Genomic DNA, 23,633 nt, shown 5'->3' on the forward strand with positions numbered 1-23,633 from the left:
ACTGGAAAGGATTACGGCAAGTACTGTTAGAACTGATTCTATGCTTCCTTGGAATTCAATACTGACCTTGCATAATCTATGCAAATAAACACCCAAGGAAACCAGGCAAGATCATACACTCAGTTTGTACTATAAAACTTAGAGATCAGCACCTTGTTAACTACAAAGGAAAAAAGATTACTAGAAACTTTTTAAAAAGTGAAAGAAGTAATGAGTTGCCGTAAGCCTTCCTCAAATTGTATAAAAGATGTATAGCTTGATCCTGCTAAATGATAGGTGGCAGGCTATTAAATTGTGTGGGAAATGAGGTATGTCATTTTCTGCATAATGTAACTTGCTTCACAATGAAGGTGTTTGCTAAGGAATGCTTCTGTTTTAGTTTTTGCTCACTCTCTTTAACTCCAGAAAGTTTATTTAATGTAAACTCTTAAATTGATATTATGCTGACGATCGTTATGTAGTGCTATGAACTGATTAGACTAGGCACTCGTCTCAGAGTAAAAAGTCTTTACATATAATACCAGAGTATTTATGGCTTTACCGTGTAACGACAGGCATCTGTCTTTGGACCGATTCTCCAGCTCCCCAGTTTATCTTAACAATCGCGATACCTGCTATTGAGCGTAAGCTTCGCCCAGTTCCCACGATACCTTTGACAACACCGCACAGTGCCAGTAATTTTGATATACTATATAATCCATCTCATCAGAAATCCTTACTGAGGGTTCAGGATTATCTAGAGCCATTCTAAGAGCTTTACTTACTTAATCTTCTCATGAACCTAAAGCCTAGATCTTATTATGAACCCCTAGTAGCAAAAGAGGAAATTGAGCCAGAGAGATGTTACATAACTTATCCAAAGTCCAGACTGCTAAAGTGTGGACTCCATATTTTACGCCAAGCAGTTTGACCCAAGAGGGATGAAGCCTAGGGCCAAATGAATAACACTCTTGGTATACTCTATTTACCTTCTGAGGATCGGACACTATCCTAAGCACTTGATACACAATAACTCATTACATTTTGTATAAAAACCTATTACACCTCGCCGACCAAATTGTAGAATTAAAAAAAAAAGTATAAGTTTAGTTACATGCTCATCATAATATAATGCAGTAATTAGTGAATCTGAAATTCATCTATGTGATTCAAAGCTTATGTGATTGACAAGGAGAATGAATGGCCAACTTCCGTTTACTCCAACTTTATGAGATGTATTACAGAGAGAAATCACAGCTCTTTATCCATGCCAAACAGTTTTTTAACTTAGAAAAATCAAACTGCTTTGCACAGTGAAAGGAAAAATAGACAAATGTGCTAGGAATGAAAATATGTCCATTATAAAGATTTCAGAATTCCAAATTCTAAGGATCTTGAGATCCCTCTGACCAGCCTGAGCTTGCTTAACTGGAAGAGTGGCCCTGGGAATCCAGACAAGTCGCCAGGCAAAGGCCCCGGTGTGTAGGCACTTGAGAAAGGAGATTTGGAAGAGCAAGGGAAGAACATCAATAAGTGTCTTTTATGTCAGCCAAAGCACCGTCTGCTGCACTCTGCAGAATGTACAAAGAAATCAAATGTATCTCTATATGTAGGCATTTGTTAATTATTCCAGGCACCAGGGTGGTCATAATGTGGGATACCAATGTATCTGTTGACTTTGGCCAAGATGGCCACCTATCACGGCTACCTTCAGCCTGCATTCTGCAATTCCAGTTGACATCAACTCACCCACTGGTGTGAAGGGTTTTCTTTCCTGTTGTTTCCCACTAGGCACTTTAGATATTTACTTTCTATTTTCAGATTTATCAAAATGTATATATATGTGTTATGCTTAGTCACTCAGTCGTGTCCAACTCTTTGCAACCCCATGGACTATAGCCTACCATGCTCCTCTGTCCATGGGATTCTCCAGGCAAGAATACTGGAGTGGGTTGCCATGCCCTCCTCTGGTGGATCTTCCCAACCTAGGGAACGAACCCAGGTTTCCGACATTGCAGGTGGATTCTTTACCATCTAATAATAGGAAGTCAAGAAACACCTGGAGTAACAGGCAAACGTGGCCTTGGAATATGGAATGAAGCAGGGCAAAGACTAATAGAGTTTTGCCAAGAAAATGCACTGGTCATAGCAAATACTCTATTTCAACAACACAAGAGAAGACATGGACATCACCAGATGGTCAACACCAAAATCAGATTGATTATGTTCTTTGCAGCCAACGATGGAGAAGCTGTATACAGTCAACAAAAACAAGACCAGGAGCTGACTGTGGCTCAGATTATGACTCCTTATTACCAAATTCAGACTTAAATTGAAGAAAGTAAGGAAAATCACTAGACCATTCAGGTATGACCTAAATCAAATCCCTTATGATTATATAGTGGAAATGAGAAATAGATTTAAGGGCCTAGATCTGATAGATAGAGTGCCTGATGAATTATGGAATGAGGTTCATGACATTGTACAGGAGACAGGGATCAAGACCATCCCCATAGAAAAGAAATGCAAAAAAGCAAAATGGCTGTCTAGGGATGCCTTACAAATAGCTGTGAAAAGAAGAGAAGCAAAAAGCAAAGGAGAAAAGGAAAAATATAAGCATCTGAATGCAGAGTTCCAAAGAATGGCAAGAAGAGATAGGAAAGCCTTCCTCAGTGATCAGTGCAAAGAAATAGAGGAAAACAGCAGAATGGGAAAGACTAGAGATTTCTTCAAGCAAATTAGAGATACCAAGGGAACATTTCATGCAAAGATGGGCTTGATAAAGGACAGAAATGGTATGGACCTAACAGAAGCAGAAGATATTAAGAAGAGATGGCAAGAATACACAGAAGAACTGTACAAAAAAGGTCTTCATGACCCAGATAATCACAAAGGTGTGATCACTGACCTAGAGCCAGACATCCTGGAATGTGAAGTCCAGTGGGCCTTAGAAAGCATCACTATGAACAAAGCTAGTGGAGTTGATGGAATTCCAGTTGAGCTATTTCAATCCTGAAAGATGATGCTGTGAAAGTGTTGCACTCAATATGCCAGCAAATTTGGAAAACTCAACAGTGGCCACAGGACTGGAAAAGGTCAGTTTTCATTCCAATCCCAAAGAAAGGCAATGCCAAAGAATGCTCAAACTACCACACAATTGCACTCATCTCACATGCTAGTTAAGTAATGCTCAAAATTCTCCAAGCCAGGCTTCAGCAATACGTGAACTTCCTGATGTTCAAGCTGGTTTTAGAAAAGGCAGAGGAACCAGAGATCAAATTGCCAACATCCACTGGATCATGGAAAAAGCAAGAGAGTTCCAGAAAAACATCTATTTCTGTTTTATTGACTATGCCAAAGCCTTTGACTGTGTGGATCACAATAAACTGTGGAAAATTCTGAAAGAGATGGAAATACCAGACCACCTGATCTGCCTCTTGAGAAACCTGTATGCAGGTCAGGATGCAACAGTTAGAACTGGACATGGAACAACAGACTGGTTCCAAATAGGAAAAGGAGTACGTCAAGGCTGTATATTGTCACCCTGCTTATTTAACTTATATGCAGAGTACATCATGAGAAATGCTGGGCTGGAACAAGCACAAGCTGGAATCAAGATTGCCGGGAGAAATATCAATAACCTCAGATATGCAGATGACACCACCCTTATGGCAGAAAGTGAAGAAGAACTCAAAAGCCTCTTGAGGAAAGTGAAAGTGGAGAGTGAAAAACTTGGCTTAAGCTCAACATTCAGAAAACGAAGATCATGGCATCTGGTCCCATCACTTCATGGGAAATAGAAGGGGAAACAGTGTCAGACTTTATTTTTCTGGGCTCCAAAATCACTGCAGATAGTGATTGCAGCCATGAGATTAAAAGATGCTTACTCCTTGGAAGGAAAGTTATGACCAACCTAGATAGCATATTCAAAAGCAGAGACATTACTTTGCCAACAAAGGTCCGGCTAGTCAAGGCTATGGTTTTTCCTGTGGTCATGTATGGATGTGAGAGTTGGACTGTGAAGAAGGCTGAGCGCCGAAGAATTGATGCTTTTGAACTGTGGTGTTGGAGGAGACTCGTGCGAGTCCCTTGGACTGCAAGGAAATCCAACCAGTCCATTCTGAAGGAGATCAGCCCTGGGGTTTCTTTGGAAGGAATGATGCTAAAGCTGAAACTCCAGTACTTTGGCCACCTCATGCAAAGAGTTGACTCATTGGAAAAGACCTGATGCTGGGAGGGATTGGGGGCAGGAGGAGAAGGGGATGACAGAGGATGAGATGGCTGGATGGCATCACTGACTCGATGGATGTGAGTCTGAGTGAACTCCGGGAGTTGGTGATGGACAGGGAGGGCTGGCGTGCTGCGATTCATGGGGTCGCAAAGAGTTGGACACGACTGAGCGACTGAACTGAACTGAACTGATGTATGTACACACACACAAAAAATCTTATTGAATATTCAAAGTTAGCCAGACAGACCAATGATTTAAAAAATCACATATGATTAGAAAAGAAATAGTATTGATAATCAAGTTTAAATCTCAGAAATCAGATGGTGCATAAACAATTGCTGATAAATCTACATTAACTTGCTTTTTGGAGTAGGCTGTTTTTTAAGATAATGTTCATCTGCTGGTCAATCTGCCGTTAAAGCCCATGGGTGCAGAGGCTTCCTCTAAACTCGACTATCCAAATACCTCCCCCATACAAGGGGATCACAAACTCATTTAGCTCTGTGCCTTAGACTTCAAAGTAAGTGATTTTCACCAAATTCTAGATCCTGGACCACTTCCCTACCTCCAAATGCATGTGCAAAATAAGTATATTCTTCCTTTTTTTTTTTTTTTTCTTTTTACTAGAATTCTAGTAGGGAATTATGTTTCTGACTTATAAATGCTATAGAAAGTATGCCTCTGAATTTGATCTTTGATAGAGAAACGAAAAGGGAATGACAGCACCATGATTTTCTGTTCTTTGTTCCCATAACAAACTGAAATCCCAATCAAGATTAAAATTAAATTTGTCAAAAGGCATTACTTAGCAACATTCTTTGAATATACACCCCCTACAAAAACTATTTGCAATAACAAACCACAAAGACATGTCTATGTGTGTGTCTGATTACAAGTATATTTTATCAGATACATTTAAGCTATCCTGGAAATAATTATGAACCAAATGAATTATTAGTTGCCAAAACAAGTGGAAACTCCAGTTTCATTTGTAAAATGATGGTGATTGTGTTCACCTTAAAGAACTACCGAGAGAAGTAAATGAGACCTGTGTGCAAAGTCCTGACTATAGTGCTGGTACACATTAGACACATAATGGGGTTAATACTGAGTGGGACCGCTACCCACACACTCTCCTGAAGAGTGACTGAGACCAGGACTTCAAACATCACTAGATGTGAGCAACCCCTATGCGTGCATTTCTGCACTATAAATGTCTCTCAACTTTAGGAAAAAAAAAAAAAATATATATATATATATATATATAATGTAACAACTGTACACCTCCACCGGCACATTTCTAAAGCATGTTCAGCTCAGTGTGCTGGAAATAAGGTTGTACACTTTCATCAAACCAAATATAATTCACCTCCATTCAAAAATCTGTGAGTTGTCCTAGATTTTCTCTATTTTACATCACACACGTCTTGGCTCCTAGTTCTGTTGATTCAACTTTCTAACTAAACCCCATACCCATATCTCCTTATTCATATAACCACTGCCATTGGAGTAATTCAAGCTCTGATCTTTTCTTGCCTGGATTCCGCCTTTTTGATTAGCTTCTCAACTTCCACATGTGCCCCTTCAGCATAGCTTCTACACTGCCATCAAAACCTTCAAATGCAAGTCTGATCATGTTGCTCACTGGTAAAATACTTCAATGACTCCCAATGACCTACACAATAGCGATCAAATTATTTAATACCTGGATCTCTTGGAAGACAATAAATAGCATTCTTACCTGCCCAATTGTGAAGATAATAAGAAATAGATAACCAAAGCACTCTCTTTATTACTAATGAAGCTATGATTATTTTTATTACTTTTTAAATGTTTTTATTTTATTTATTACTTTTTATTATTTTTATTACTTTATTACTAATGAAGCTTTTTCTATAATCAGAAAAACTATCCCAGCCCTAGGTATTGCTGAACAAGAGTACATTTCCCCACCTGGAGAGAGTGCTCCCTTCTAAAAACATATTTCAAGTGGAAGAATGGTTTCTCCTAGGAGTTTTACAGATTCGGGTCTTACATTTAAGTCTTTAATCCATTTTGAGTTGATTTATGTGTGTGTTTTAAGATAAGTATGCAATTTCGTTCTTTTGGATGTGGCTATCCAGTTCTGCTAGCAGCATAAGTTGAAGAGATTACCCTTTGTGTCCTAGAAGACTTGTGATGTATGCCTGAGTTGATGTTGGGGCTCTATTCTGTTACATTGGTCTATATGTCTGTCTTTATGACAATGATTCCTTGAATATAACACCAAACACCAAAAAACCTTTGCATAGCAAAGAATGGTGAACACATGAAAAGGCAAACTATGGAATGAGATCAAATATTTGCAAACAATATATCTAATAAAAGACTAATATCCAAAACACATGAACAACTCCTCCAACTTAACAGCAAAAAAACAATGGAGCCAATTAAAAAAACAAAATGGATAGAGGACTCAAATAGACATTTCTCATACAAATAGGCAATGCGTGTAAAGATATTCAACATCATTAATCATCAGAGAAATGCAAATCAAAATCATAATGAGATATCACCTCACACTTGTTAAGATGACTGCTAGGAAAACAAAACAACAAAAAATAAATGACAATCATTGATGAGGATGTAGAGAAATTGTACACTGTTGGTGGAAATGTAAAATGGTGCAGTCACTTTAGAAAACAGTACAGAGAGTCCCCAAAAGATTAAAAATAGTGACACCATATTATCCAGCGAAGTCAACTATGAGCATTTATCCAAAACTAATGAAACCACTAACTCAAAGATGTATCTGCATTCCTGTGTTCATTACAACACTAATCACAGTGGCCAGGATGCGGAAACGATCTATAAAGAAAATGTAGTACATATATTAGATAAAAATATATAGTATGTGTACTAGCTCTGAAGAAAAGGAAGAAAATCCAGTCATATGTGGCAGAATGGATTAGTTTTGAGGATATTATGCTAAATGAGACAAACCACTCAATGAAGGACATACTGCATGATACTACTCATGCGAGGAGTCTAAAATAGTCAGACATCTAAAAAAAGAGAGTAGAATGGTGATTTCTTGGGCTGGGGGAGGAAGAGATGGGGAGTTGCTTTTCAGCAGGTACAAAGTTTCGGTTCTGGAAGATGAGTAAACTATATATCTGCTGTATAGCACTGATACTGTGATGGACAATGTTGTATTGTGCGCTCAATAACTAAAGAAAATAGATCCCACGTCAAGTGTTCTTACTATAGTCAATAAAAGCTAAGTTGAAAAGAGGAAATATGATGACGATATGCCCAAACTTCCATTTAAATATTTCCTAATTTACCTCTCAGAGAGGTGGTTCCCAACCCCCTTAGAGTGGAGCGAGTGCTAAGGCCTGGTATGTCATCGAGTGCGGCTCCTGATCCCTCCCCCACCAAAAAAGGAGGATAATAGAGGAAGTTCTAAGATAAAGCAATTTTGAAAAAATGCTGAACCAAACATTGTTATGTTATTCATTGTAGATATTTTCAGATCTTTTACTGAGCTAATGGGCATTGTGACTTTCCAAGAATGGGACAGACAATATACCTGTTTCAGACCTTCTTTCTTACAGGATGTTTCCTGAGGCGTACTTTGGAAAATGCTACTGTAGTAAAAACATCCCACTCACAGTTCGAAATGTATCTTGTTCTCTCTTGTCTCTAAACCACTGGACACGCTGTCCCACTGCTTAAATGCACTTCCTTCCCCTCCTTAATCAACTCCCCATGGCCCTTTAAGATTCGATCCAAGAATCACCTCTTAAAACTTTTTCAGTTCTTAGACTTTCCTCCTTATTTTCCTACTTATGTGTTTCTTTAGAGCTTCAGGCTCTCACAATTATATCACTTTTCACTCTGTGTTACTGTTGGTTTTATTTTATTTTCCATAACTGAAGATACTAAAGTTTAGAAAATATTTTATTTTTGTATCTTAGATCAAAAACTGTTAGGCATTTGATAAATCATTGTAGAAAGAAGAATGCACTTGGACTTATTTGGGTGTCAATTCCAATTTAACATGGTGCTCTGCACCAGTCATCCTGAATTTCCTTCTCTTCAGCCCAGTTTCTTGTCTCTCTGGTCTTTTTACATACTGTTTCTTCTTTCTGGAGCACCATAAGTGAAGTCGTTCAGTCGTGTCTGACTCTTTGTGACCCCGTGGACTGTAGCCTACCAGGCTCCTCTGTCCGTGGGATTTTCCAGGCAATAGTACTGGAGTGGGTTGCCATTTCCTTCTCCAGGGGATCTTCCCGACCCAGGGATCGAACCCGGGTCTCCCGCATTGTAGACAGACGCTTTACTGTCTGAGTCACCAGGGAAGTCCACTGAACTCCTTATTTATTATTCATGCCTTTTCGTCGTTCTAAATTCTCCCAAAATGAGATAAGATGTCGATTTTTGTACAAGTCTCGAAATACAGTTTACCTCTCTCCAACATGTTATTGCTTGTTTAATTGCATATTCTATCTAAATACAGGGACCGTGTCTACCTGGCTTACGGATGCATCTCCATTGCCTGACACGGTCCTTCATACAATGTAGGTGAGCCACAAGCAGTCATTGAATGAATGAGCAATTAATTACGTGTCTCACCCAAGCTCCAGACAACACTCTGGAATTTTATGACATTTACTTCATCAATGTCCCGTGACACTGTCTGCTTTTAGGTAAGGTGATAGGGGGATATTTTACTTTTCTTTTTTCTTATTCCCAATGCTTCTGTCCATAATTTGTTACCTGCCTGCTGGCATATGACTTACAATTCAGTGCTTCCCTCCTCCACGTCATTCTGCAGTCTTTCTCTACGAATTATAGCTGAAAGGTCCCTCAGGTTAACTAGAGCATACAAAAGGCTGAGAAACTCTACAAGAGCTTCTTTCCATTGACATTAAAGTCGTAGGTCACATCATATCCAGAAAATTCATGTAGAAATGGCAGTCTGATATATTTCTTCAGCTAGCAAAACAATTACCGATAAGTAATTTTATTTCCCAAGAGACTAGTAAAGTGCTTTCCTCAGGTCACCTTCCACTATTTTATGTTGTGGTGAGTAACTAACATTTTCTATCCAATTAGAGAGACCTTCAACAAGCTGAAAAGTAAATACTAACCAGTCAAGTTAGAAACATGTGTGAGCATGTCACCCTAAACCACTTTTTAAACAAGCTGACCACATACAGGAAAGCTATAGAATATCCTTCTTAACAAAGGTGAAGGAAATCCTATTTCTACATCTATTCTCCTTGCATCGAGTGTTTATTGGAAGTTGTTTTGATATTATTTTAGGCTAGAAAACTTAAAAGAGGTAGAACTAATAGGACACAATTTCCTGAAACCACAATGGCTTTCAGTATATAAATAAATATATTGCTTTATTTAACCTTGAGAACTTACATTTTTATTGTTTTTTCTTCTGTTTTAGAAAGGCTTCCCTGGTGGCTCAGTGGTAAAGAATCTGCCTGCAATGCAGGTTACCTGGATTCGATCCTTGGGTCAGGAAGATCCCCTGGAGGAGGGCATGGCCACCCACTGTAGTACTCTTGACTGGAGAATCCCCACGGACAGAGGAGCTTGGTTGGCTGTAGTCCATAGGGTCGCAAAGAGTCGGACACGACTGAAGGGACTAAAATCTAGCATATGTTCATTAATGAAAATTTGGAAAACCAGAAATAATCTGAAAACTCACTACAGAAATACTAGAACCATGTAAGAGTAGAATTATGTGTAGATATTTGGAATCTGTAGAGAATAGGCAGCTTTATGAGCTTCCCTGGTGATTCAGCATAAACAATCTGCCTGCAATGCAGGAGACCCAGGTTCAGTCTGTGGGTCGGGACGATCCCCCAGAGGAAGACATAGCAATCCACTCCAGTATTCTTGCCTGGGAAATCCCATGGACACAGGAGCCTGGTGGGCTATACTACATAGGGTCTTAAAAGAGAAGGACATGACTTAGCAACCAAACAACCAACTATGAAACAGCTTTGCATGGAGGGGCTGCTGAGAGTTATCAATCTACAGCCTTCTTGACAAGGAATATAGGATTAGTGCTATTCAAAATTGTGAATTAAGTAAAATTGTGGTTACCCCAGTTTTCAAAATGTCTCCTTAGTCGTCCTCTTTGGCTGAGGTTTAATAATTCTTTCCTTCCATAATTACACTCATGTCATCACCCACTCATGCTGCAGCCAACTCCAGATTCTCCCCGCATTGGTCCACCCTGCATATAACTTTTTCTTTTTCAACATGAAAACTTTCTACAAGGTGGGTATAGAAGGAACGTACCTTCTATAATAGAGATTATATAAGAAAAGCCCATTGCTGCTATCATATGCAATAGTAAAAAAAAAATAAAATAGTAATAGTAAATAGAAGCTTTTTATGTAAGATCAGAAACAGGACAAAGATGTCCACTCTCATCACTCCTATTAACAATACTGGATGTTTTAACCAGAGCAATTGGACAAAAGAGAAATAAAATGGATCCAAGTTGGAAAAGAAGTAAAGCAGTCTCTGCTGAATGTAAATCTTATGCAAAAAAAAAAAGTCTTAAGATTTCACACACATACACACACACACACACACACACACACACACAAATGATAGAACTAATAAGCAAATTCAGCAAAGTTATAAAATACAAAATTAACCCCCCAAAATTGATTGTGTTTCTATACACTAACCGGAGAAGGCAATGGCACCCTACTCCAGTACTTTTGCCTAGAAAATCCCATGGATTGAGGAGCCTGGTAGGCTGCAGTCCATGGGGTTGCAAAGAGTCGGACACAACTGAGCAACTTCACTTTCACTTTTCACTTTCATGCATTGGAGAAGGAAATGGCAACCCACTCCAGTGTTCTTGCCTGGAGAATCCCAGGGACGGGGGAGCCTGGTGGGCTGCCGTCTATGGGGTCGCACAGAGTCGGACACGACTGAAGCGACTTAGCAGCATACACTAACAAAGAACAACCTGAAAAAGAAATACAACTCTATCATTTAAAATTATATCAAAAATAATAAAATACTTGGGGATGAATTTAATCAAGGAGGTGAAAAATCCATACACTGAAAAATATTTTGAAGAAAGAAACTAAAGAAGATTCAAACAAAAGGAAAGATATCCCATGTTCACAGATTGGAAGAATTAACATTGTTAAAATATCCGTACTGTCAAGGCAATCTATAGATTTAATGCAATTCCTATTTAAATTCCCATGACATTTATCACAGCAATAAAAAAATTTGCTCTATTATAGAAGGTATATCCCTTCTATACCCACCTCATAGAAAGTTTTTATGTTGAATTTTGTCAAATGTTTTTTCCATAATCTATTGAGATAATCATATGATTTGTATCCTTCATTTTGTTAATATGGTGGGTGCCCCTGGTGGCATAGAGAGTAAAGAATCTGTCTTTTGCCACCTGACCTGATCTGCCGGTTGCAACCTACACCAGCTGTGCCCACTCATCATGGAGAAGGTCCTCGGCCTTCTGCTCGTCGCCCGTGCAGTAGTCTATGCAGTTCCCGACCCCCGGGGAATCATAATCAACCTGGATGAGGGTGAGCTCACAGCAAGTGCTGCTACCGGGAAGACGGCCTGAGCCTGGCCGGCTGCGCACCCAAGGCCAGCAGGAACAGCGAGAGCTCCGCCTTTACGCTCTATGGGGTTGACTACAAGTGTCCCTGTGAGCGGGGCCTGACCTGCGACGTCGACAAGACCATCGTGGGCTCCATCACCAACACCAACTTTGGCGTCTGCCTTGATCTCTGACATGCCACAGAGTAAGCGAGCTCACCCGGGCTAGCACACCCCAGGACCCTCCTCCACCAGGACCAGCCCCCGGCCGGCCACCGCCTCGACTGGCACCTCCGCCTTCTAACTGGGTTCTTGGCAATTAAATCCCCTCTTGCAAACCTTCCCCAGTCACCTGGATAAAAAAAAAAAGAATCTCCCTGCAGTACAGGAGACCCAGATTTGATCCCTGGATCAGGAAAATCCCCTGGAGAAGGAAATAGCTACTCACTCCAGCATTCTTGCCTGGAGAATTTCATGGATAGAAGAGCCTGATGGGCTACAGTCCATGGGGTTGCAAAGAATCAGACATGACTTGAGTAATTAACACTTTCACAATTTTGTTACTGTGGTACGTGTATTGATTGATTCACATGTATTAGCCATCCCTGCATCCCAAGGATAAATCTCACTTGATTGCATTGCATGATCCTTTTAGTGGGCTGTCAAATTCAGTTAGTAGTACTTTGCTGAGGATTTTTGTGGTCTGTTTTTTGTCAGAGACATTCGCTTGTAATTTTCTTTTCATTTGACGTCCATATAGTCTTGCTATAAAGTAATGCTGGATGTATAAAATGAATTTGGGGAATGTACCCTCCTCTTCCTTTTTTTAAAAGGGTTTGAGAAGTATTGGTGTTAATTTATCAGAATCCACCAGAGAAATCATCTGCCCTCGACTTTTCTTGCTGGGAGGTTTCTCATTATTGACTCAATCTCCTTACTCACTGTTGCTCTATACAGATTTTTGGTTTCATCCTGATTCAGGCTTGTTAGGTTGCATGCTTATAGAATTGTATCCATTTCTATTAGGTTATCCAATTTTTGGGTGTATAATTATTCATAATAGTCACTTATGACCCATAGTATTTGTGGTATCTGTTGCAATATCCATTGTTACATTTCTGAATTTGAGACATCTTTTTGTCTTGGTCTACCAAAAATGTTTCTTATTTGTTCATCTTTTCAAAAAAAAAAAAAACACTAAACTCTTGGTTTCATATGTTGTATTTTTGTCTAGTTTCTATTTCACTTATTTCTGCTCTGGCTTTTGTTAATATTTCCTCCCTTCTACTTACTTTGGGCCAAGTTTGTTATTTTTCTAGTTCCTTGAGAAGCAAAAATAGGTTATTTGAGATCTTTCCTTTTTCTTACTGAAATTATTTCTTATAAACACATCTCAGAACTGCTTTGGGGCATCCCATGAGATTTGGTATGCTGTGCTTTCATTTCTGTTTGTCTCAAGATATTTTTTATTTTCCCTTTTTATTTCTTCTATGATCTATTTGTCTTTAGTGATGTGCTTTATTTAATTAGAATTAGAACTAATTCTTTCCATTAGTTATAATTAACACACAATATTACATTAATTTCAAGTGGACAACTTAGTAATTGAATACACTTATATATTATGAAATGATCAGTACAGTATGACCAGTTATTATCCTGCAACATATAAAGTATTACAATATCATCAGTTCCATTCCTGACATATACATTATGTCGCATAATGTAATAAATGATTCATTTATTTTAGATTTGAAGGTTTACACCTTTTAATCCATTCACCTATTTTCTCTGTCCCCCTACCACCCTTCTTGGGACTTCCCTGGCAGTCCAGTGGTTAAGACTCCACACTTTCAATGGAGGGAGCCCAGATTCAATCCCTGGTCAGGGAACTACGGCTCCACATGCTAAGAACCCACCCGCCCTAATACGGGCCAACTAGGGCACATCGCAGTCCATCCTAAAGGAAATCTACCCTGAATACTTATTGGAAGGACTGATGCTAAAGCTGAAGCTCCAGTTCTTTAGCCATCTGATGCAAAGAGCTGACTCATTGGAAAAGACCCTGATGTGGGGAAAGATTGAGAGCAGAAGGTGGTGACAGAGAATGAGATGGTTGAATGGCATCATCTACTCAATGGACAAGAGTTTGCTCAAACTTCAGGAGTAGTGAAGGTCAGGGAGGTCTGATCTGCTGGAGTCAATGGGGTCACAAAGAGCATCTGAATAACAACAACCCTTCTCCTTGGCAACCACCAGTTTATTCTGTATAACTATGGGCCTGTTTCTGTTTTGTTTTGTTTGTTGTTTGATTTGGGTTTTTAGATTCCACAAATAAGTGAAATCATATGGGATTCATTTTTCTTGGTCTGATTTATTTCAATTAACCTAGTACCCTCTAAGCTTCACTGGTGGCTCAGATGGTAAAGAATCTGCCTGCAATGCAGGAGACTAGGGTTCAATTCCTGGGTGGGGAGGATCCCCTAAAGAAGGAAATGGTAGCCCATTCCAATATTCTTGCCTGGAGAATTCCATGGACAGAGGAGGCTGGCAGACTACAGTCCCTGGGGTCACAAAGAGTCAGACATGACTGAGTGACTAACAGTTTCAATACCCTCTAAATCCATCCATGTTGCTGCAAATGCCTGAGTATTATTCTATTATATATATTATACAGAATAATAGAATTATATTAATTAATAGAATGGAATTATTATATTCTATATCTATGTATATGCATATTCATATATATATGTATATCACATCTTCTTTATTTTTTTGGTTTCCATTTGCTTGGAATATTTGGAGTAGTTCTTCCATACATTCACTTTAAGCCAATGTGTTCTTGAAACTGAAATGAATCTCTTATAGAGAGTATACAGTGTGTGTGTTTTCTTTTTTTAATCTATTCACTCTATATTTTATAATTGGAGAAGTTAATCTATTTAAAATAAAGAATTATTGCTAGGTAAGGGCTTTCTGTTGTCAATTTGTTCATTGCTTTCTGATTTTTTTTTTAAATTCACTTCTTTCTTGCTTGCTATTTTGCTTGTGATTTGATGATTTTCTGTAATGACATATCTTAATTTCTTTATTGCTCCTTGGAAGAAAAGCTATGACCAACCTAGACAGCATATTAAAAAGCAGAGACATCACTTTGCCAACAAAGATCCATCTAGTCAAAGCTATGGTTTTTCTAGTAGTCATGTATGGATATGAGAATTGGACTATAAAGAAAGCTGAGCACCAAAGAATTGATGCTTTTAACCTGTGGTGTTGGAGAAGACTCTTGAGTATCCCTTGGACAGCAAGGAGTTGAAACCAGTCCATCCTGAAGGAAATCAGTCCTGAATATTCATTGTAAGGACTGATACTGAAGCTGAAGCTCCAATACTTTGGCCAACTGATGTAAAGAGCCTATTCATTAGAAAAGACCCTGGTGCTGGGAAAGATTGAAGGCAAGAGGAGAAGGGGACAATAGAAGATGAGATGATTGGATGGCATCACCGACTCAATGGATGTGAGTTTGAGCAAATTCTGGGAGATGGTGAAAGACAGGGAAGCCTGGTGTGCTGCAGTCCACGGGATCACAGAGTCTGACACAACTGAGCGGCAGACAATGACAACAATCTTTTGTGTGTTTGTGTGTCTGCTATAGGTTTTTGATTTATGGTTAACATGTAGCTTGGACTTCCCTGATAGCTCAGTTGGTAAAGAATCCACCTACAATGCAGGAGACCTCCGTTCAATTCCTGGATCGGGAAGATCCGCTGGAGAAGGGGGAGGCTACCCACTCCAGTATTCTTGGGCTTCCTTTATGGTTCAGCTGGTAAAGAATCTCCCCGCGATACAGGAGACCTGGATTCAATCCCTGAGTTGAAAAGATCCCCTGGAGAAGGGAAAGGCTACCCACCACTCCAGTATTCTGGCCTGGAGAATTCCATGAACTGTATAGTCCATAGGGTCGCAAAGAGTAGGACACGACTGAGCATCTTTCACTTTAACATGAGGCTTCCATAAATTTCTGATAGTTGTAACAGCCTATTTTAAGCTGATAATGACAACTTCAATTGCATAAGGAACTGTTTTACTTCTGCTCTATTTTATTCAAGATTGACAATTTATGTCTTTTTAAATTGTATACCCATTACCAAGTTATGGTAACTATAGCTTTTTTTTAGTACTTTTGTCTTTTAAAGTTTATACTTATATTAAAAGTAATTCACAAACTGCTATTGCATCAAAAGAGTATGTTGAATTTGGCTATATACTTGCCTTTACTTTGTACTTTATTTGTTTTATTGTTACTAAATTAGCTTCATTTCAGTATGAAGAACTCCCTTTCAAATTTCTTTTAAAACAGGTCCAGTCAGCATGAATTCCATCAGCTCTTTTTAGTCTTGGAAGGCCCATGCCACGCCTCCTGCCCTGTAAGTTGTCTGCTAAGAAATCAGCTAGTAATCTTATTGATGCTTCCTTTTCTATGATCTCCCTCTCTTTTCTCTTGCTACTTTCAAAACTGTCTCTCTCTCTATTTTTTTTTTTTTTTTTAAGGTTTGATTTGTCAGTGAAATCCTCTTTGGGCTAAATATCATTTTGGACCTTTCATCTGTATGCACTTGGTTGTCCATATTTGTCTCCAGATTTGGAAAATTTTCAGTCACTATCTCTTTAAATAAATGTTCTGCCTCTTTCTCCCTCTCTTCTATATCTGAAACTCCCATAATGAAGACATTAGTTCATTTGATGGTATATCATAAATGTCATGGACTAGCTCAGATATTTTTTTATTCTGCTTGTTTAAATATGATGTTGACACTTTCATTTCATTCAATTTATTCTTCAGGTCTTGAACTTTTGTATTTTTTAATGATTTCTCTGTGTTGAACTTTTCATTTTACATACACATTTATTCCTGATCTCATTGAGTGGTCTGTTTGTGTTTTTTGTAACTCGCTGAGCTTCCTAAAATAGTTATTTTGAATTATTTGCCAGGTACCTTAGATTTCCTTTTTAGGGGGCTGGTTATGGAAAAATCACTGTGTGCCCTGTGTACCTTTGGGGCTCAGGTGTCTTTGGCCATTCATGCTCCTCAAAGTCTTGCACTACTGTCTCTACATTTGAAGAAGCGCTCATCTCCTCCAGTCTTTACCGACCTTTAGTGTTCATAGAGAAATGCCTTCACAAGTGAGCCTAACTAGAGATTCTGAGCCTTTCTCAAAACTTTTCTTTGAATGTACCTGCTCCACGCTACCTGCTCCTTCTGGAGAGGGGATATTTAAAGTGGCATGCCATCTCTCAATTCTGCAATGCTAGACTGGGGGTTGAGAGCCTCCCGTTTGTTTCCCTTAGGGCAGGACCCGAATTCTGAAGTATGGGCTTCTTCCGATCCCACAGAGGCGGCAAGCCTTCTGTGCATGTGTGTTAGCCCTCTGCCAAAGCTTCTTACCATTGTGCATGAGGCTGCATGGGGAATCTAAAACGTGGGGAGGGGTGAGGAACACAGAGGATTAATATTAAGGGCTCTCATGTGCCAGTTGGTAGAATCACAGTTGAGGCATCCCAAGTGGCTCATGGGTAGACTTTTTGATGGAGTTCATAAAGCTTCTGCTGCCCTGTGATGAATTCTGAGAAACACTCCCTTCCCCCTCCCTCTCATTTTTATAATTTCAGTATTCGAGGTACAGCAAGAAAGAAGTGAGCCTCTTTAGCAGTGTCCGAAGAGCTGGAAGGAGGGTACTCATTCACTGAGTTCTTGCATTCCTCCACGGGAGAAACTGCATGGCCCTGAGCTCTGCTGCCTTGGGAAAGGGATGATGCAGATGACGGGAAACCATTCTTCTCCCCTCTTTAACACACCCATTCTCAGATATATTATATACAGATATAGATATTGCTCTAATGGTATGCTAGAACTTCGCTACTAGAAATTTGAACTCCCAAAAAAGTACTCTCACCTGCAGACTGTTGACAAAATAAAGTTTCTGTGGGGAAATGATGGTAGAAACATCCTAAAGAAAGGTAAAAGAAGATTCCTACTCCATCATCTGGTTGATGCCACTGCTAAATATTTTGTTTAATTATTTTGGTCCCATCTGTTGACTTGCTATGTATTTAAATACAGAGAGTTTTGAATATTTTCTTCACTAATGAATAAATCTCTATGTTTAGAAAGTGTCTGGTACATTGTAAACACTCAGTAAACACTTGCTGAATGAATGAAAAAATGAATATATATGCACTCCATCTAAACTGGGTCAAAATGATATTTTTGATAGTTTTTAAGTAACTGCAAAGATACAGCCAAGACGTAGTTAGAAAGCAAGTGAAAGTGAAGTCGCTGGGTCGTGTCCGACTCTTTGCGACCCCATGGACTGTAGCCTACTGGCTCCCCCATCCGTGGGATTTTCCAGACAAGAGTACTGGAGTGGGCTGCCATTTCCTTCTCCAGGAGATCTTTCCAACCCAGGGATCAAACCCAGTTCTCCTGCTTTGTAGGCAGACACTTTACCCTCTGAGCTACCAGAGAAGCCCAACTATGCTGCCTTTGCGATGGTGTTTTGGGAGAACACAGACCTCTTGCTGCCAACGTCACTACAACTTTTCTGCTCTTTGCCTCCCTAAAGCTTGATTGTCAAGGTTTCAGCTCTTTAAATTCTCAGGTGATTGACCAAGAAGGTCTTAACATTTCCCTCAATCTCACTAAACTTTAGACACGTTTATTCCTGATGATAAGCCCCTGACTGTTTCTTAGAGCATTCACTTTAGAAAATTGTAATTGTAAATTCACTGCTCCTTTGAGATGTAAATCTCCTCTCTGGTGATTGACCAAGAAGGTCTTAATATTTCCCTCAATCTAACTAAACTTTAAGTAGGTTTATTCCTGATGATAAATCCCTGACCGTTTTTTAGAGCATTCACTTTAGAAAATTTTAACTGTAAATTCACTGCTCCTTTGAGATGTAAATGTAACCTCTTGCCTGTTTTACAACCCAGGAATGTCTTCCTCAAGGACCTTAAAGCCATCCCTTTGAAGTGTAATCAAGACAGAGAACCTATCTCCCAGTCTCTGTGGAAATTGGAAGTCTAACTTAAGAAACTTCATCATAGTCAACAAGAGTGGGAAATACAGTACTTGGATGCAATCTCAAAAATGACAGAATGATCTCTGTTCTGTTCATTTCCAAGGCAAACCATTCAATATCACAGTAATCCAAGCCTATGCCCCAACCACTAATGCAGAAGAAGCTGAAGTTGTACAGTTCTATGAAGACCTACAAGACCTTCTAGAACTAATATCCAAAAACCATGTGCTTTTCATTAAAGGGACTGGAATGCAAAAGTAGGAAGTCAAGAAACACCTGGAGTAACAGGCAAATTAGGCCTTGGATTACACAGTGACACAGGGCAAAGACTAATAGAATTTGCCAAGAGAATGCATTGGTCATAGCAAACACCTTCTTCCAACAACACAAGAGAAGACTCTACACATGGACATCACCAGTGGTCAACACCAAAATCAGATTGATTATATTCTTTGCAGGCAACAATGAAGAAGCTCTATAGTCAGCAAAAACAAGACCAGGAGCTGACTGTGGCTCAAATCATGAAATTCTTATTGCCAAATTGAGATTTAAATTGAGGAAAGTAGGGAAAACCATTAGACAATTCAGGTATGACCTGAATCAAATCCCTTATGATTATACAGTGGAAGTGACAAATAGATTAAAGGGACTAGATCTGATAGACAGAGTGCTTGATGAACTATGGAAGAAGGTTTGTAACATTGTAAAGGAGAAAGGGATCAAGACCATCCCCAAGAAAAAGATATGCAAAAAAGCAAAATGGCTGTCTGAGGAGGCCTTGCAAATAGCCATGAAAAGAAGAGAAGTGAAAAGCAAAGGAGAAAAGGAAAGATAAACCCAATTGAATGTAGAGTTCCAAAGTATAGCAAGGAGAGATAAGAAAGCCTTCCTCAGTGATCAGGGCAAAGAAATAGAGGAAAATAATAGAATGGGAAAGACTCAAGATCTCTTCAAGAAAGTCAGAGATACCAAGGGAACATTTCATGCAAAGATGGCACAATAAAGGACAGAAATGGTATGGACCTAACAGAAGCAGAAGATATTAAGAAGAGATGGCAAGAATACACAGAAGAACTGCACAAAAAAGATCTTCACGACCCAGATAATCACAATGGTGTGATCACTGACCTAGAGCCAGACATCCTGGAATGTGAAGTCCAGTGGGCCTTAGAAAGCATCACTATGAACAAAGCTAGTGGAGGTGACGGAATTCCAGGGGAGCTATTTCAAATCCTGAAAGATGATGCTGTGAAAGTGCTGCACTCAATATGCCAGCACATGTGGAAAACTCAGCAGTGGCCACAGGACTGGGAAAGGTCAGTTTTCATTCCAATCCCAAAGAAAGGCAATGCCGAAGAATGCTCTACTACCAGACAATTGCATTCATCTCACACGCTAGTAAAGTAATGCTCAAAATTCTCCAAACCAGGCCTCAGCAATACATGAACCGTGAACTTCCAGATGTTCAAGCTGGTTTTAGAAAAGGCAGGGGAACCAGAGGTCAAATTGCCAACATCAGCTGGATCATTGAAAAAGCAAGAGAGTTCCAGAAAAACATCTATTTCTGCTTTATTGACTATGCCAAAGCCTTTGATTGTGTGGATCACAATAAACTGTGGAAAATTCTGAAAGAGATGGGAATACCAGACCACCTGACCTGCCTCTTGAGAAATCTGTATGCATGTCAGGAAGCAACAGTTAGAACTGGACATGGAACAACAGTTCAGTTCAATTCAGTCACTTAGTCGTGTTCCAAATGAGAAAAGGACTACGTCAAGGCTGTATATTGTCACCCTACTTATTTAACTTCCATGCAGAGTACATCATGAGAAACACTGGGCAGGATGAAGCACAAGCTGGAATCAAGATTGTAGGGAGATATATCAGTAACCTCAGATATGCAGATTACACCATCCTTATTGCAGAAAGTGAAGAGAACTAAAGAGCCTCTTGATGAAAGTGAAAGAGGAAAATGAAAAAGTTGGCTGAAAGTTCAACATTCAGAAAACTAAGATCATGGCATCTGGTCCCATCACTTCATGGGAAATAGATGGGGAAACAGTGGAAACTGTGGCAGACTTTATTTTGGGGGGCTCCAAAATCACTGAAGATGGTGACTATAGCCATGAAATTAAAAGATGCTTACTCCTTGGCAAGAAATTTATGACTAACCTAGATAGCATATTAAAAAGCAGAGACAACTTTGCCAACAAAGGTCTATCTAGTCAAGGCTATGGTTTTTCCAGTAGTCATGTATGGATGTGAGAGTTTGACTATGAAGAAAGCTGAGCACTGAAGAATTGATGCTTTGGAACTGTGGTGTTGGAGAAGACTCTTGAGAGTCCCCTGGACTGCAAGGAAATCCAACCAGTCCACCCTAAATGAAATCAGTCCTGAGTTTTCATTGGAAGGACTGATGTTGAAGATGAAACTCCAATCCTTTGGCCACCTGATGCAAAAAGCTGACTCATTTGAAAGACCCCCATGATGGGAAAGATTGAAGGCGGGAGAGAAGGGGATGACTGAGGACAAGCTGGTTGGATGGCATCATCGACTCAGTGAACATGAGTTGGGTAAACTCCAGGAGTTGGTGATGGACAGGGAGGCCCGGCATGCTGCAGTCCATGTTGTTCCAAAGAGTTGGACACGACTGAGCCACTGCGCTGAACTGAAATGAACTGAACTGAACTTCAGTAAGTGCCATTTAGCAAAGACAAATGGTCTAATGAAATAGACAACTCACTGGCGCCCTCCAGCACTTTCACTAGCTCACTCCAGCACTTAAAAACTCTCCCACTTCTTTTTTCAGAGATGTTAAGTTTAATCTCTCCTCTATCTCAGTGGTCTTGACCCCTGTCTCAGCTGAATAAAGTATTCCTTTGTTATTTGATTCTGTCCAGTGAGATTTTGCTTTGACATAATCTTGAAACGAACTGTAGATTTTGCTTAAGCCATTCAGACTTAGTTCTCTTGCTTGAGAGAAAAGAAACATCAACTCACACACAAAAAGAGAAGAATCTTAATCAAATATGGTTGGGCCTCAAAGGAACTAGAACTGAAATCCCATTTAGAATTCAAGGAACTCTAGGAACTACAGCAAAAGTGGAAAGTCATGTAGATCTTCACTCTATAGAACATTCATCTTTTGACTCAGTGTATCTTTACTCTTATTGCTGTGGGCTTTGTAAACAAAATACTTGTATTGTTCTATTCTGTATAGCTGATCTCTATTTTGCTATTTTTCCTTTTAAGTCTCTTATGTTCCCTCATAATTTTCACTTATCAGTGACCCTTTGTGCATTTACTCTTAATTTGCTGCATCATTTCCATTTCTATTCCCATTACTACCTGATTCACACCACTGTTTTTCTCGTTTGAATTGTCAAGAGAAAGACCCACTTTACTCCTTCACAAAAATCCACCTCAAGTCTTGTTCATCTATGGATTGTCTGCCCTTGGACTGAGTTCTACCCCAGAAATCCAGGTGTCTATGCTCAGGGGAGTCAAGGCACATGAAAATAAGAACTGTTTTGCTGTGGCTACTCAGTCAGGATAGTGCATCGCATATGATAACTGCAGAGACAGTGATGGACACATGCACTTTATCTCCCCCTCTAATTTCCAGTTGTACATACATTTCTTTTATACAAATACAGTGTCAAAGATACTCTCTACCTAACATAGTCTCTTATCACAGTTCAACTATAAATACATCCCTATCACTCTCAGTCAAGCAATAATGCAAAATCATACAAGCTTTCTTGAGATAGAGAAAATGTCATAAAGCTACTTAAAAAAGGTTCATGCCAGTAAGTAATCTTACGATCTTAATCCAAGGACTCCCATTTCTCCTCTAGTACAGTCCTAATAACAATGGTATGTTATTTTTTATGAAATCAGTGAGCTCATTGTTACATGTAATCACCAACAAAACATACCATACATTCGGTAGCAACAACAAATGAATAATCTGTTTTACCTAGGTATAGATAGAAAAAGAAATTACCCCTAGATTTTTAAGTATAGGTGTTCGGGCTGTGGACAGTGTGTACAACAGGAAGACTGTTAGTTCAAAGCATGTAAGACATTGGTAGAACAGTATCACATATGTGAGATATGGAGTCTCATGACTCTGGATACTGGGAATAGTTAAGGGAACAGACCATTCTGTCATTTTTTAACTTGCATCCAAGTACTGCATTTCCGACTCTTTTGTTGACTAGAATCGTTACTCCATTTCTTCTAAGGGATTCTTGCCCACAGTACTAGATATAATGGTTATTTGAATTAAATTCTCCAAGCCAGGCTTTAACAGTACGTGAACTGTTGCCGGGAGCCAGCGTGAGGAACTCCGCCTGTGGCAAAGGTCATGAGGAAGGAGGCTTGGCATACGCAAAGGCGGGATCGAGCCTCAGGAGTCCCCCTGGAAATTCTCGAGCACCTACCCCCAAAACCAGAGTCTGCCTACTTTACTGCTTTGTGCTCTCACCTACACCTCTGACTTTATGGGGCGCTGTCCCCCACCACCTCTCTCTGAAAAAGAGTTAACTTACAGCTCCAATTGATAAAGTTCCTGGGCGTGACAAGAGTGTTTCAACCTACAAACTCCTTTGGAAGTCCTCTAGCCTGCCTGAACAGGTTCTTCCAGCCACATGTGATTGTTCACAGCCTCCCAACTGTGAGAGGCATGAGATGCTCTAAACTTTCTAAAAACAGATTCTTTTGAGAAGTTAGGA

The 23,633-nt window shown here is 39.5% G+C and overlaps 1 protein-coding gene and 1 pseudogene across 1 annotated transcript in view; one reads left to right on the top strand and one right to left on the bottom strand.

Annotated features, from left to right (window-relative positions):
- LOC139186833 (cyclic nucleotide-binding domain-containing protein 1-like) overlaps positions 1-23,633 on the bottom strand; it is a 358,895-nt gene that overhangs the window by 126,044 nt on the left and 209,218 nt on the right. The window lies entirely within an intron of this gene.
- LOC109568321 (colipase-like) lies at positions 11,706-12,150 on the top strand (annotated as a pseudogene).

Source organism: Bos indicus, chromosome 14 (assembly GCF_029378745.1).
Source record: "Bos indicus isolate NIAB-ARS_2022 breed Sahiwal x Tharparkar chromosome 14, NIAB-ARS_B.indTharparkar_mat_pri_1.0, whole genome shotgun sequence".
Classification (NCBI taxonomy): Eukaryota; Metazoa; Chordata; class Mammalia; order Artiodactyla; family Bovidae; genus Bos; species Bos indicus.